This window comes from Hypanus sabinus, chromosome 13 (genome assembly GCF_030144855.1).
Source record: "Hypanus sabinus isolate sHypSab1 chromosome 13, sHypSab1.hap1, whole genome shotgun sequence".
Taxonomy (NCBI): Eukaryota; Metazoa; Chordata; class Chondrichthyes; order Myliobatiformes; family Dasyatidae; genus Hypanus; species Hypanus sabinus.
The window spans coordinates 83,986,602-84,003,217 of record NC_082718.1 but is presented as its reverse complement, the minus strand read 5'-3'; the positions used below and the strand labels follow the sequence as shown (position 1 = coordinate 84,003,217).

The window sequence follows — 16,616 nt, the reverse complement described above, 5'->3', positions numbered from 1 at the left end:
ACTAGCCTCTAAAGTATGCAAACATATTCAAGGAGCGAGGCCCCAAAAATGTGGAAACCATCGTTAAAGACCCCCATCACCCAGTTCATGCCCTCTTCTCATTGTTGCCATCAGGAAGGAGGTACAGGAAGCCTGAAGGCTCAACAATTCAGGAACAGCTTCTACCCCTCTGCCATCAGATTTCTGAATGAACATAGAACACATGAACACTACTTTACTACTTTTTTCTATTTTTATTTTTGCACTACTTATTTCATTTTTTTAATTAATTTTTTATGCATTTCTACAATGCGACAAAACAAAAAAGAACAGTAAAAAAAGTTTATACAGTGTAAAACAAAAGCATCAAAGGTCGGCTCATAACAATTAAGAAAAAGCACACATAATAGAATTGTATAAAGTTAGTTACCACCCCACCCTCCCACTACCCAACTCCAAGCCAACCTTATGATATATAAAAAAAGTTAATCAAAACTTTTTTAATTTAAGTATTTCATATACTATATATATAAATACTGTAACTTACATTTTAAAACTATTATTATGTATTGCATTGTACTGCTGTAGAAAAGTCAACAAAGTTCAGGACATATGCCGGTGATATTAAATCTGATTCTGATCTGATCTGATCTGATTCTGACCATTCTCGCAGGCTTGCCTTGAACACAATCTGTGCCCCAGGAACGATGAAATGAGAAAATGCTGCCTGGCCTGCCGAGTATTTTCAGTTTCATTTCAGATTGCCTGTTTAACTTTTTTTTTATTTGGTCATTAACAGATTGCTGCTTGAGAGAACTTCCTGTGTATAAATCAGCTGCTGCAGATCTTATTTAACATCAGTGACTTCACTTCAAACTACATCGCTGGCCATGAGGTGTTTTGGGAGAACTGAAGGTCACAAAGGTCACGATTTATATTCAAGTCTTTTTCCAATAAATGCTGCCAGGGGCACAATATTGATTGAACAGTCTTTGCCTAGATATGTTGTTCATCGAGCTACCAGGAGTGTGTCGAGTTCAATGGCTTGAAATGTTTCTGTAGCAGGTCACAGATTGCCCTGTTCCTACCCTCTCCAAGGACTTATACTGTTTGTGTATTCCACAGTGGAAGGATAATACTGGTCTGCTCTTGAAATGAAGCACAACTGTCCTCAGATTTATCCCACCGTCCCTCGGTCTCTGAGATAGTTGTGCGCAATGCTCTGCTCATGGGGGATGTCACACTTGCTCCTGAGAACCCCTGGCTGCTGTTGGTGGGATTAGAATACTCTGGTAGTCTGTGCCCATGAGAAGCGGCCAGAATCAACAATCTGGTAAAATCTAAAAAGAAAAATTGTCAGTGGGGCAAAGAAGTGAATTGACATCAACACTGATTTAATTGACATAGAGACTGTGCAGAGTTTAAAAGGAGACAAGGATTCACTTCCAGCTTGCGTTGCGGTATTGCTCGTGACGAATTTCATCTCCAATTGATCCTGCCTGTTTAGGTGGGAGGACAATTAGGGCAGCACAGGTCATTAAATGATCGTTAGCTCATGCATCTAATTATCTGAATCATACTCCTTACAGACTCTTGTACCTGGAGATATAAACTGCAGTTACTTCACTTTGTCTTTTGTCCTACTTGACCATAAGATATAGGAGCATTCTGACTAATCAAGAACCTATCAACCTCTGCTTCTAATATATTCAATGACATGGACTCCACAACCGTCTGTGGCAAAGAATTCCATAGATTCACTACCCTTAGGCTAAATAAATTCCTCCTCATCTCTTTTAATTGAACATCCCTCCATTCTGAGGCTGTGAAATCTGGTCTTAGACTCACCCACCATAGGAAACATCCTTTCCATGTCCACTCTATCTAGGCCTTTCAACATTCGATAGTTTTCAATGAGATCCCCCCTCATTCTTTTAAACTCAATGAGTACAGGCCCAGAGCTATCAAATGTTCCTCATATGTTAACTCTTTCATTCCCAGAATTATTCTCTTGAATGTCCTCTAAACTCTCTCCAATACCAGCACATCCAAAACTGCTCACAATACTCCAAGTAAGGCTTCTATAGTGCATTATAAAACAACAGCATTACTCCCTTGCTCTTATATTCTAGTCCTCTTGAAGTGAGTGCCAATAGTGCATTTGCCTTCCTTACAACTCACACATCCTGCAAGTTAATTTTCTGGGAATCTTGCACAACGACTCCCAGTCCCTTTGCACCCCGATTTTTGAATTTTCTTCCTATTTAGAATAGTCTATCTCACTGGCACATTGGATGTGCGTTTAGCCCGCTCACTGCTTTACTCTCTCTACATCCATGACTGTGTGGCAAGATACAGCTCAAATTATATGTATAAATTTGCTGATGATACAACCATTGTTGGCGGAATCTCAGATAGTGACGAGAGGGTGTACAGGAATGAGATATACCAATTAGTTGAGTGATGTTGCAGCAACAACCTTGCACTTGGCGTCAATAAGATCAAAAAACTGATTGTCAACTTCAGGAAGGGTAAGATGAGGGGACACACAGTGGTCCTCATAGAGAGTTCAGAAGTGGAAAGAGTGAGCAATTTCAAGTTCCAATGTGTCAATATCTCGGAGGATCTACCCTAGACCCAACGTATCGATGCAGCTATAAAGAATGCAAGACAGGAGTTACAATTCATTCGGTGCTTGAAATTTGGTATGTCACCAAAAACGCTCACAAGTTTCTACAGAAGTACCGTGGAGACCATTCCGACTGGCTGCATCACTGCCTGACACGATGGGGGTGGTGGGGTGGGGGTGAGGGTGTGGTGCTCCTGAACAAGTTCGAAGTAAGCTGCAGAGAATCGTTAAATTAGTCAGCTCCATCATGGGCACTAGCTTTTGTTGAATACAGATCATCTTCAAGGAGCGTTAGCACAGGAAAGTGGTGTCCGTCATGAAAGATCTGCACCGCCCGGAACATGCCCTCTTCGCATTGCTACCATCAGGAAGGAGGTACAGAAGTCTGACGGCACACACTCAGCAATTCAAGAACAGCTTCTTCCCCTCTGCTATCCAGTTTCTGAATGGACATTGAACCCATGAACAGTACCTCACTGCTTTTGCTTTATTTCCTTTTTTTTGCACCTCTTACTTAATTTATATATTAAGAACTATTATATATATTTACTGTAATTCACGGTTTTCTTTTTCACTCTCTTATCATGTATTGCATTGTACTGCTGTCACAAAGCTAACAAATGTCACAACATGTGCCGATGATATTAAATCTGATTTGGATTATTCCTTCAGCAAAGTATATGACCATACACTTACCGACTGCCACTCCTTTGTCCATTTTCCCACTCTGTCTGAGTCCTTCTGCAGAGTCCCTGCTTCCTCAGCACTACCTGCTCCTCCTTTGTATCATCTACGAACTTAGCCACAAAGCCATCAATTCCGTCATCCAAATCCTTGACGTATATTATCTGAAAAGGAGCAGTCCTAATACTGACCCGTGTGGAACACCAGTAGTCACTGGCAGCCAAGCACAATAGCCTTCCTTTATTCCCACTCTTTGCCTCCTGCTAGTCAGCCAATCTTCTATCCATGCTAGTATCTTCCCCTTAATACCACAGGCTGTTATCTTGTAGCCTTATGTGCAGCACCTTGTCAAAGGCCTTCTGAAAATCCAAGTACACAACATCCACTGATCAACGCCATGATTGCCCCTTGTTACTTAAATGCTCATGAGTTAATCGAGCCTAGCTTGTCTTTGGTTCTCATTTCTTCCTGGTTTTACGGCTATATCATAGGAATGGATCGTTAGAAGCCCTGTACGTGACAGTACCACAAAAATTTAATAATTGACAATAGGCAACATCCAAACAGCCTAAATTTACCACACTTGCATTCCCTTACAGGACTGAATATCAGCTGTAAGAGATTACTGTGCCCTATGATTTAATTTCAATAGTCTTCCCCTTTATTAGATTTTTTTCAGATGGTAAAACACAGTCATTCCACATAAAAATAATGTGAATCATAAATCAGAGTTAATTGTGAAGAGGCAGAGGGGGTAATGAGAGGTGGAATAAAGCTGCCATGCACACAATTACAATAATTAATCCTTGCAACATTAGAATTCCCATCTGTTAGGAAGGTCTTTGGTGATACCAATATACATGCATATTAGGGGCATAACGATTATTTGATTTTAAATAATGATCTAATGCCAAATCTTAATGAAATTGTTATGCATCTATGGTGGATCTCTTTTAATCTGAAAAGATGGCTTGTCCTTAGACAGATTTACATTTCTAATTGGAAGTAAGTTGTCTGGAACGGGTTGAACAACAACAGCGATCACTTTTCAGCCATTCCCTGTGTAATTTCATTTCAGAGTTTGAAATCATGTTCTAATGAGCTCTACAGCAGTGCTGGAGAAAGGATATCCTTATTGGATGGAGCATGAAGTACTAATAAAGTGACCACATGATGCAGCCACTTTGTAGATTTATCTCGGTTCCTTCTTCTTCTGCCAGATTTTGTTCCTTATTCTCAAACCAGGTGAGGGACTATTACCCTGCTTGAGAACAGCAGACAAGCTAAAAGAAAGTGTAATACCATTGCAAGTCTCTTCTTCCTTTGATTACTGAAATGAACAGCACTATTTCATGGCTTTCTTTATCTACTGATCACTGTTTCAACATTATTCCTTTTATAACATGCTGTAACTTTCATAATTCCCATAGGTTATGTATTTGGGAGTTGGGTTGCTAGATGGTTTTGCTGTGATAATGCACCATCAATCTGTCTATTTACTACACCGATCTGGACCACGGCTTGTGCTTAATATTCTGCCACTGCATGGCACATGAGGGCACAGACACAAGAGGTACTGCCACCAGTAATCTAGAACAAACATCTAGAACAACACACACAATACGCTGGAGGAGCTCAGCTGGTCAGGCAGCATCCATGGATGGGAATAGACAGTTGACATTTTGGGCCGAGACCCTTCACCAGGACAGAAGAGGAAGCGGGGAGGAAGTCAGACTAAGAAGGTAGGGGGGAGAGGGGGAAGAGGTACAGGTGGCAGGTGATAGGTGAAATCAGGAGAGGGGGAGGGGTGAAGCAAAGAGCTGGGAAGTTGATTGGTGGAAGAGATAAAAGGGCTGGAGAAGACCATGGAGGGAAGGGAAAAGGTAGAAGAACCAGAGTGAGGTGATGGGCAGGTAAGAAGAGAAGGTGTGAGAGAGAAACGGGATTGGGGAATGTTGAAAGGGGGGTGAGAGCAATTACTGAAAGTTTGAGAAATCGATGTTCATGCTATCAAGTTGGTGGCTATCCAGACAGAATATAAGGCGTTGCTCCTCCCACCTGAATGCAGCCTCATCACAGAAGTAGAAGAGGCCATGGACAGACGTGTTGGAATGGAAATGGGCGGCCACCGGGATATCCTACGTTTTGTGGCAGACGGAGCGAAGGTGCTTGAGGGGAGACTTTCAGCTTGTATGAGACTGAAGTACATCCCTGAGTCTGTGTAGGAGAGCAGGGAGATGGGCAGCAAAGCTAGAGAAGATCAGTGGCTGGAGCACGGGCTGTATCCTGGTACTTCCCACCTTGTCTGTACTGCTTAGTGATACCTGCTATGTTTTGTTGTTCCTGCCGCTGCCTGTAAGGAGTTGATACGTTCTCCCCATGACCCTATGGGTTTCCTCCGGGCGCTCCAGTTTCTTTTCACAGTCCAAAGACATACTGGTTGCTAGGTTAATTGGTCATTGTATATTGGCCCGCGATTAGGCTAGGGTTAAATCAGGGGATTGCCTGGCAGCGCAACTCGAAGGGCTGGATGGACCTACTTTGCTCTGTATCTCAATAACCAAAAAAAAAGACTCAGGTGGCTTCTAAAGTTAATGTTAATGGAACATTATGCACTCTTGTGGAAAGTTTGGCTAAATTTGGTAACTCAACTGCTATCTTTAGCTTCATTGGGAGTGTGAGATGTTGCATTTTATTTGGATTTGGGTTTAGATTGCTACAATTTTTGTAAACTTAAATCCTCATCATTTTGTATTATTTTATATACTTTACACCTTTAATATTAATTTCCAAGAAATTTAAAAGCCTTTGAATTCTTTGTGCCAATATTGATCCTGGAGACTGAACAGGTGCTAAAGCAGCCTCTACTGTTGGATTTCTTAAAGATTTCACCTTGACATTCTTCAATATTTTTTTGTGTTCAGTCTTCTTTCAACCCTCCAAGAGGACCACCACATTGTCGTGATTTGGTGGATGTTGTACCTCAATGACCCAGAGATCTATGTTGCCTAGAGTTAAGGTTTTATGCTTTGGCTCTTGTTACGGTCACCCATGCCAAACAGGTCAAAGGGTAGAGGCCAGACTGAGAATGGCCCACCTGTCCTCCACGTTTGGGGGTTCAGCTCAGGGATAACAACCCTGACCGGCTAAACAAAATTGTTATAGAAACTGCAATGAAAATTACTTCTACACCCGATGCTTGCATGACTGACAGTAGTGAAAACCAACAAGAGGCCACTAACATGATGGAGGAAGCCCTAAACACCACTGGAGATGGAGGTCTTTCATTGCTGCCCAAAATTCCAGTGGTGTAATGGGCAGTAGTGCACTTTTGCCAAAAATTGTATGAATTATTTTGGGTGTACATTCAAATTCCCATCTACTCAACTTCCCAATAATCCTCATTATCCTCTTGGGGATCTTGCACTGAAGTCATGAAGTCAAGGTGAACTGTTATGAAACTTTCTTTGCACTGTGCATCTCCACATCCCTCTGATATCCAATTTTCTTATATTGTATTTCTTACACATAAGCTTCATCAAATGGTTTCAACCTCCTTGCTTTATATCTTCTGGAGTGATGTTTGTTGTGTTTCTACTTCTTTTATTCCACTTTTCATTTCAGCTTTGGCTGAGCAACATGCAGCCTGAGCCTCCTGTGTTTCCTGTGGCAGAGGGAAGTGTTGGTCTGCAGTCAGTGGAAAATCTGGGTGATGATGCTTCATGGTAAGCCTTGAATGTATCACAGCAATGAATCGGAGTTTTGACTCCAGCATTGGTGCAGGACCTGGAGGTTGTCCAGACCTTCCAAGTGTTAGTCTATGCGGGCAATGCTGGCATAGCTCTTTAGGCCTCGTCCATCCCTGAACTGGTACACCTGAGAGCCTCCAGAAATTTGCCAGTTCTTCTAGATACTCGTGTTCTTGTGTATGCTAGTCCAGTGGGTGTCAATGAATTGGTGGTCTGACGTTAATGTTACCCAAGTGTTCTGAAAATACAAACAGAAAATGATAGACATCCCTTCATTACACTACTTCTTTTGTGTTATAATTTCTCTGCAATTCCATTTGTTGCTGCCCAGCTTTGTGACCCACTCACATTGTCAAAGTTCAAAGTTCCAAATAAATATTATCAAAGTATATATATGTCACCATATGCAACCCTGAGAGATATTTTCTTGCAGGCAATCACAGTAAATACAACAGGCACAGTAGAGTCAATGAAAGGTCACACCCAAGAAGGAAGACAAAAAACAATGTGCAAAAAGAAACAACAAACTACAAGTACCAAAAGAAAGAGAAAAAAATTAATAATCATCATCATAATCATAAATAAACAATAAATATCAAGAATATGAAATGAAGAGTCCTTGAAAGTGCATCCAGAGAGTGTGGGAATAGTTCAGTGATGGGGCAAATGAAGATATCCCCTCTGGTTCAAGAGTCTGATGGCTCAGTGGTAATAACTGTTCCTGAACCTGGTGGTGCAGGTCCTGAGGTTCCTGTACCTCCTTCCTGGTGGAAGCACTGAGAAGAGAACATGGCCTGGATGGTGGGAGTCCATGATAATGGATGTTGCTTTCTTGTGACAGCGCTCCACAAAGATGTGCTCTGCAGTCGGGGGGGGGGGGGGGGGGGGAAGAAGGGCTTTACACAGGATGGACTTAGCGCTTTCCATTACTTTTCGTAGGCTTTTTCTTATGAGGGCATTGGTATTTCCATTCCATGGAAATACCATGATGCAACCAGTCAGTATACTCTGCACTGCACATCAATAGAAGTTTGTCAAAGTTTTAGATGGCATGCCAAATCTTCACAAACTTCTAAGTTCTAAATCACTTAGAAACTCCTAAATCACTGCTGTGATTTCTTTGTAACCGTACTTCTGTGCTAAACCCACTGGATTGATAACACTAAGAAATTTAAAGTTGCTGACCCTCTCCACCTCTGATCCCCTGATGAGGAACGATAGATGTTCTTATCCAGTCATGTTCCTAATCATTCCAGCCACACATGCGCTTGCTTTGATACAGGATCCTTCTACACCTATTCCACGATCTCCACTGATGCTGCAAGAAAAGCATTGTACTAACTGCAGGGTCCATGTCACTCTTTGCATCTGCATTTGTCCATGATAATACTGCCTCCAGTGCTTTTTGACTCAGTATCGTTGTCATGAAGGGACCGGAGGATGGATCACTGTTGCATTCTCAAGGCCATCTCTGAAACATTTGCAGGTTTGGTGACCAAAATGAATAGCCTTACCAACAAGGGCTGGCAGAATCTAATGACCATCCTTCTCTCTGTGTATGTTGTACTTCCTGCTTCTTATCACTGTGCCTAGTGCAAAGGCAGCACACCCTTTTCTAGCTATTGTCCCTTTTCACTGCCTCAAATACATAAGTAGAGGTAACATCTGAGAGCTTCAATTCCCATGATGACCTTATTAGTTTTGGTGATTACTTCACACCTAAAGGCAGCTTTGTTAATGTATAAATTCTCTCATGGATATTGATTGTTAAATGGTGTTGGCTTTCTTTATCCATGTTTTATTATGCATTTGTGTCAGAGAGGTCATTTTCATATGAATAGCATTGGAGACGGTTCAAAGGAGGTTCATGAAAATTATTCCATGATTGAAAAGCTTGTCTCATGAGGAGTGTTTGATGGCTCTGGGCCTGGACCTCACTGGAATTCAGAAGAATGAGCCGTGCCCTCATTGAAGCCTATCAAATGCTGAAAGGCCTCAAAGGAGTGGATGTGTTTCCTATCGTGGGGGATCAAGGACCAGAGGACAGTGCCTTGGAATAGATGAGCCTCCTTGTAGAACGGAGAAGAGGAGGAATTTCTTTAGCCAGAGATCAGTGAATCTGTGGAATTTGTTGCCACCTGTGGCTGGGGAGGCGAAGTCTTTACATATTTTTGAGGCAGAGTTTGATAGATTCTTGATTGGCCAGGGCACGAAGGGATATGAGGAGAAGGCGGGAAATTGGCGCTGAGAGGGAAAATGGATTAGCCATGATGAAATGGCAAAGAAGACTCGATGGGCCAAATAGCCTAATTCTGCTCCTATATCTTATGTATTTACATGGACAGTCAATTGTTTAAGTCTTCAGTATTCATGAATGCAGATCAAACTTACTCATCTGTAAAACCACACAGGAGCTTGTCCACCACAGCACAGTTCAAGATGTCCACATTACACTGTTATAACACATTCTTTAACATTTCTGTATGACCTTGCCTGATTTTTGATCCTAAATTTGGAACTTTTCAGTCTAAAAGGCTGTAAGTGATTGTGCAATCTCTCTGTCATCTCATCAAGCAAGATGTTATTTATCTTGAGTATTGGTAGGATTTTCCCTAAAAATGGTATTTGTATTTGACCCTTTTCACATCAGTAATTTGCTTTCTTACATGGTTGTATGCTCCATTTTGTGCATGTGCCTGTTTTAGATATTGAGTGCCTGAAAAGCATTTCCATCCATCCAACTAAAACTTGAAGGACCCTTGTTTTATCACAGGGATCAAAGCTCTTGATGAAGGAAGTTAGGAAAAGAATCAGGAAATCTCCTCATGAAGCCGGTGATTAGTCTGGAATTAACTGATCAGGTGAGTATTGGAGGCAAATTCAAATGTCATATTCAAAATGGAGCTGGAAATATACTTGCATTTTGTTGGTATATGTGCTTGGCATGGAAACACCAATGCTTTTAAACAGAAAGAAAATCCCACAAAACGTAGTCGATTTGGCCCAGTACATGACCTGTAAAGCCCTCCCAACCATTGAGCACATGTACATGAAATGCACCGGCAGGAAAGCAGCATCCATCATCAGAGATGCCCACCACCCAAGTCATGCTCTCTTCTCACTGCAGCCATCAGATAGAAGATACAAGAATCTCAGGATGCACACCACCAGGTTCAAGAACAGTTACTACCCCACAATCATCAGGCTCTTGAACAAAAGGGGATAACTACACTCACTTTCTTCAGCATTGAAATGTTCCCACAACCAATGATCTCACTTCAAGGACTCTTTATCTCATTATCTCAGGGTCTCATTATTTTGATATTTATTTATATTTGCATTTGCACAGTTTGCTATTTTCTGCACTGTGGTTGATCTTTCACTGATCCTGCTATAGCTACTATTCTATAGGTTTGCTGAGTATGCTCGTAAGGAGATCAATCTCAGGATTGTACATGGTGGCCTATATGTACTCTGATAATACAATTTTCTTTGAATGTTTATAGAAGTTTGCTGCACTATGGAAAAAAGGTGGGGGATTGGCAATAGCTTGATGAGAATGGTCTATGATTAGTGTATTCTTTGAAATAGGTAGCTGTTGGGCATGGTCTCTCTTGAGATAGCATATGTGACAAACACAACAAAATCTTCAGATGCTGTAAATCCAAAGCAACACACACAATGTGCTGGAGGAACTCAGTCCTGATGAAGGGTCTTCAGCCCAAAACATCCACTCATTTCCATAGGTACTGCCTGGCCTGTTAACATACATGGCACCTTGCTGCTTTCAAGTCTGCTTTACAAAAAGTCACCTTTTCCCTTTCATTCCCGGTGCAAGTTGAAAAAAGCCTTTGGAATAATTGCTGATGTCCAAGAAAGGTGCCTTACTGAATTGTACTCACCATTTGGACCTCACCCATTTGTGCTGAGCTGCAGTGTAGTGTAGTACCCCAGCCCTCGAGGTTTGAGTGTTTGCAAACAGGACAATGGTTCCATCCCACAAAGTGAAAGAGGCCAATAAACAATACCCAATAATGAATGCATAACCAATAAAGTACATGTGGCTTATCATCAAATTGATGGTCGGTGTTTCATTTAGTTCTAACTGGTTAAAGCTCAAACTAGAGTGACAACTAGAAGTACTGTACAGTATCAAGGGACTGAAGCTCATCAAATTGCCATCTGTACACTATGAGAATGGGGGATTTGCTAAGTATAATCTCTTAGCAAAACATATTAAGGATATTAAAGTCAAGTTACAACACACAGTGCACAAGATAACTTTCGTTTTCTGCCATGTTTCTCTGGGAGACAGACTGTTTTTTTCTTTTAGCATTACTGTGCTTTGCATGTCCCTGGTCACATACTGGCAAACCTGCTTGTCTCTATTAGACAATATAAAGCTATACTCAGCAAATGAGGCGTGAAGAACAAGCCACGCTCGAGTAGCTTTGCAGCTGAGGATTCGGGTGTTAAGAGAGGAGTACTGGCAGCCTCCACAGAGGACTCCTTCAGGCTCTGCCTTATTCATTTCCTGAGCCACACAGGGCAGACATTGCAAGAGGGTGATTTCACTGCAAGCTGCAACCTTGAGCTGTTTTTATAGTAACCGTGGATTCCGAGTAGACAAACTCAGGGTACAAGTCTAAATGCAGCCCACGCTCTGTGGTCAGTGAGAAGACTGTCTCCAGTATGTAAACATATATTCCATATGCTTTGCAAAGATACCTAAACTCCAGATTTCTCGTTAACCACTTCGTAGCTGGGCTGCCAAAGTTACTGTGTGTATAAACTCCAAGTTTAATTGGTTGAACTTCTCAATGGGGAGCTATAATTCTCCAGTCGTTTTCAGGGAAAAGGGACATGTTACCTGGGGTTTCTCCTCCATTTATCATCATCTAGTACAAAACAATCAAATTAATTAGGCATCCCATTCATCACCCCTCCCAACATTGAGCACATCTACATGAAATGTTGTCACAGGAAAGCGGTATACATCATCAGGAACCCCAACACCCAGGACATGCTCTTTTCTCACTGCAACCATCAGGAAAAAGGTAGAGGGCCCTCCAGAGTCACATCACCAGGTTCAGGAACAGTATTAATGCTCAACCATCAGGCTCTTCATTGAAATATTCCCACAACTAATAGACTCACCTCCCAGGACTCTTCATCTCATGTTCTTGATATATTTTGTTTAATTATTATTACTTCTTTTTGTATTTGCAAAATTTGTTGCATTCTACACTTTGGCTGAACACCCTAGTTGGTCGGTCTTTCATTGATTCTGTTATAATTATTATCCCACAGATTTGTTGAGTATCATCATGTTGTCATCATCATCGTGTCCCATATTACATGATATAGGTGATCATGGGCTCTTGACCATAATTGTTCTTGGCAACTTTTTTTTTCCCCACAGAAGCAGGTTCCATTGCCTTCTTCTGTGCAGTGTCTTATCAGGTGACCCCAGCCATTGTCAATACTCTTCAGAGATTATCTCCCTAGCATCGGTGGTCACATGACCAGGACTTGTGCTATCCACCAGCTGGTCCCATGGCTCCATGTGACTGGGGGCTAAGCAGGTGCTACACCTTGTCCAAGGGTGACCTGCAGGCTAATGGAGGGAAGGGGTGCTTTACACCTTCTTTGGTTGAGACTTATCTCCACCCTGCCACCTAATTATTGACTATGCCCACAAGAAAATTATTCTCAGGATTGTATATGGTGACATATTTGTACTTTGATGGTAAGTTAACTTTGAACCTCGAACCATAGCTAGTCCCTTCACCACAGGTGCAGTATGATTGCAGTATGAAACACTTTACCTTACAAGAAGCACTATAGCATCTCCCATGGCAACTCCAAAGCCTGCAATTTCCATCACTTAAGGACAATGTCACCAGGGATGTGGGAGCACCGTATGTTTCTTTTCAGATCTCCCAATATCCTGACATGGAAATACACCCGCATTCCTTAATTGTCATGGAGGCAAAATCCTTGAAGTCCCTACCAAACAGTATTATCATAATGAGGGACTCAGTAGCTTGACAGGGTGGTTGTCACCATTTTTCAAGGGTGCTAAGGATGGTCAATGATGAGAGGACTTCCCAGCTATGTTCAGAATCCATGAGGGTCTGCTGAAAGTTCCCATACCCGACTGATGTAGGCCATGATCCTTGTTCTGGCTTCAAAGGATTGACAACTTGTTCTCAATAGTTGCTTGCATCTCTTCAGGAAAATAGTGTTCCACTCATTTAATGGAGTCTAAATTCAAAATAAGCAACAGTTCTCAAAGTTCAAAGTAAATTTATTATTAAAATACACATATGTTACCCTGAGATTAATTTTCTTGTGGGAAATCTCAATAAATCTATAGAATAATAGCCATAACAGGATCGATGAAAGACCACCCAAATTGAGTGTTCAACCAGAGTGCAGTAGACAATAAACTGTGGGAACAGAAAAAGTAGAAACAATAATAATAATAAATAAATAAGCAATAAGTATCAAGAACATGAGATCAAGAGTCCTGAGAGAGCTGTGGAAACATTTTAATGATGGGGCAAGTGAAGTTGAGAGAAGTTATCTCCTTTGGTTCAAGAGCCTGATGGTTGAGGGATAATAACTCTTTCTGAACCTGGTGGTGTGAGTTCTGGGACTCCTGCTCCTTCTTCCTGGTGGCAGCAGTGAGAAGAGAGTGTTGCCCTGGGTGGTGGGTGTCATTGATGATAAATGCTTCCTGCGACAGTGTTTCACTGTGGTGTGCGTTACTGAATAAAGCATTTCATTTTTAAAAAGAGCAATCTCAGGAGTGGATGAGGAGTTATTTACATACTCAAGCTCATATTTGTAATATGGGTGAATATTACCATGAGATTTGTAGTCAAAACAGTCAGTCAAGTACCTGATTTTCAATGGGCGTGTTATGGTTCAGGGTTAGACAATGCGGACTAACCTGTGTAATCCTGACACTTTTCTATAATTTAATATTTTGACCTACTTCTCCTTTCTCATATTGTAGGCTCTGTGTTATAAGTAAAGCAACATAGAACAGGCACATAAAGATGTTCAAAAATGTTGTACAGAGAAAGAAATAACAAAGGAAAATTACTTACTGACACTAAACTTCACTTGACCTTCCTACTGAATTTATCTGAAGTGCAAAGAGAAATTGAAAGAAGCTCCTTAATTGGTAATCTCCTCAGCTTGGGTTTATCTGCTGGTGAGATTTGCACTGGGTTGGAAAGTGAAAGACTGTTACAGGACAGAAATACAAAAGACAGAAGAGAAAAGATTGAGAGAGGGGTGGACAAAATTTACAGAATTAATATCAGGTAACTCAAAAAATATACTCTATAGTCAATCACAAAGTGGAGAAAGTCTAAAGATGCTAGAAATCCAAAGCAACACACACAAAATGCTGGAGGAACTCTGCAGGTGAGGCAGCATATATGGAATAAAGTAAACAGATGGCATTTCCAGCCTGGACCCTGCTTCAGGACTGAGAAGGAAGGGGAAAGATGCCAGAATAAAAAGGTGTGGGAGGGAAAAGAGGCTAGCTGGAAATTGATAGGTGAAGCAACGGAGGATGAGAGGTGACCTGATAGGGGTGTACAAGATGATGAGAGGCATTGATCGTGTGGATAGTCAGAGGCTTTTTCTCAGGGCTGAAATGGCTGACATGAGAGGGCACAGTTTTAAGGTGCTTGGAAGCAGGTACAGAGGAGATGTCAGAGGTAAGTTTTTAATGCAGAATGGGTGGAATGAGCTGCTGTTGATGGTAGTGGAGGTGAAACGATAGGGTCTTTTAAAAGACTACTGGATAGTTACGTGAAGCTTCGAAAAATTCAGGACTATGTGTAACCCTAGGTAATTTCTAAGGTAGGGACATGTTCGGCACAGCTTTGTGGGCCAAAGGGCCTGTATTGTGCTGTAGATTTTCTATGTTTCTATGTTTCTAAGCCAGGTGGGTGGGAAGGCCACTATGCTATAGCCAACTGCTTCCAGATTTAGAGTTTCATCTGAAACAGACCTGTGAATATAATTCATTTGCCAAGCATTGCAGCTGCATCTCAAACCTTGCTCTCCAGACATACTTGAGGATAGTGCAAAGACCTCACCATAAATTAAGAAATCAAACAGAAAGAAAAAAAAAGATTATTTACCCCACCACACCCTTGCTGCCAAGTGGGCCCCCATCCATACTAATCCCACTTTCCAGCACTAGTGGCCCCTAGCCTTCAGTGTCCAGCTGATTCAAGTGTTCATTTTTAAATGTTATCGCCGACTGTATTCCTTTTTTTCACCGTCTAATGTTCTGCCAACAATAGCTGTGCCATCAGCAAATTTATAGATGGTGATTGAGCTGTGCCTAGCTACACAGTCTTGGGTGTAGAGAGAGCAATACAGTGGACTCAGCACATATCCTTGGGATAAGCCAGTGTTGATTGTCAGCGAGGAGGAGACGTTATTTCTCATCTTTACTGATTGTGATCTGTTGTTGAGGAAGTCAAGGATCCATTTGCAGAGGGAGGTACAGAGGCCCGGGTCTTGGATTTTGTTATTAGAACCTGTCGAGGCATTGAGTTCAAAAGTCAGAAAGTTATGTTGTAACTTTATAAAACTCTAATTAAGCTACATCTGGAATATGGCATATAGTTATAGTAAGTACGTCTGGCCTACGGAGAGGGTGCTAAAGAGGTTTACCAGGACACTGCCTGGATAAGAGAGAGGATGTACAGTAATGAGAAGTTATAAAAAATTGGGTTGTTTTCGCTGGAGTGGCAGAGGCCAAGGGAAGATCTGGTGGAAAGTTATGAGAGGCATAGACAGAGTAGACAAACAGTATCTTTTTCCCAGGTTGAAATGTCTAATACCAGAGGGCATGCATTTAATATGAGAGGGGATCATTTTAAAGGAGACGTAAGGGGCAAGTTGTTTTTTTTTGTTTTGTTTTGTTTTTTTACACACAGGGAGTTGTGTCTGTCTGGAATGTGCTGTGTGGTATCGTGCTAGTAGATACATTTGGGACTTTTAAGAGATGTTGATAGGCAGATGTGAGGGAGATGGAAGGACATGGGAACTGCATAGACATATTAGAATAGAACCATTATTGTCATTGCTGAAGATGGCTGCTCCAGTCTGTGCAAAACGGATACTTACAATGCATGTGGTACAGCTTATTTAAAAAAGAATTTCCGTATATGCTACAAGTGACTTCGATAGTCCTTAACACTCAAAAGCCATTGGCAAGTTGGCTATTTGATTACCAATTTATTTGGTTTGCCACAGCACTGTGGGCTATAGGGCCTGTTCATGTTCCACGTTCTATGTATCATAATGAAAGACAAATTGATTCCCTTCTTTATTTTTGCCCAGTCTATGACTTCAATGAAAGGCGATTATGTTAAGAAGCAACACACAAGTTCAGTTTTCCCATTGGTTCAGTATTTTGAACTCCTGCATGAAATAGGTGAGCTTCACAAGTCTGTAAAAACAGTTTGGCTCCCCAATCTGCACACTGGGGACAGAGTGAGCAATGTTTCTCAGCATCCTCGAAGTATTTTCACCAA

The 16,616-nt window shown here is 41.5% G+C and overlaps 1 long non-coding RNA gene across 1 annotated transcript; it reads left to right on the top strand.

The window, feature by feature from the left end:
* The first annotated feature begins 828 nt into the window (after positions 1 to 828).
* On the top strand, positions 829 to 7,119 carry LOC132404064 (uncharacterized). Its single transcript, XR_009515418.1, has 3 exons — positions 829 to 903; positions 4,371 to 4,537; positions 6,917 to 7,119. It is a non-coding gene; the product is annotated as an uncharacterized LOC132404064 (long non-coding RNA).
* Positions 7,120 to 16,616: the final 9,497 nt, after the last annotated feature.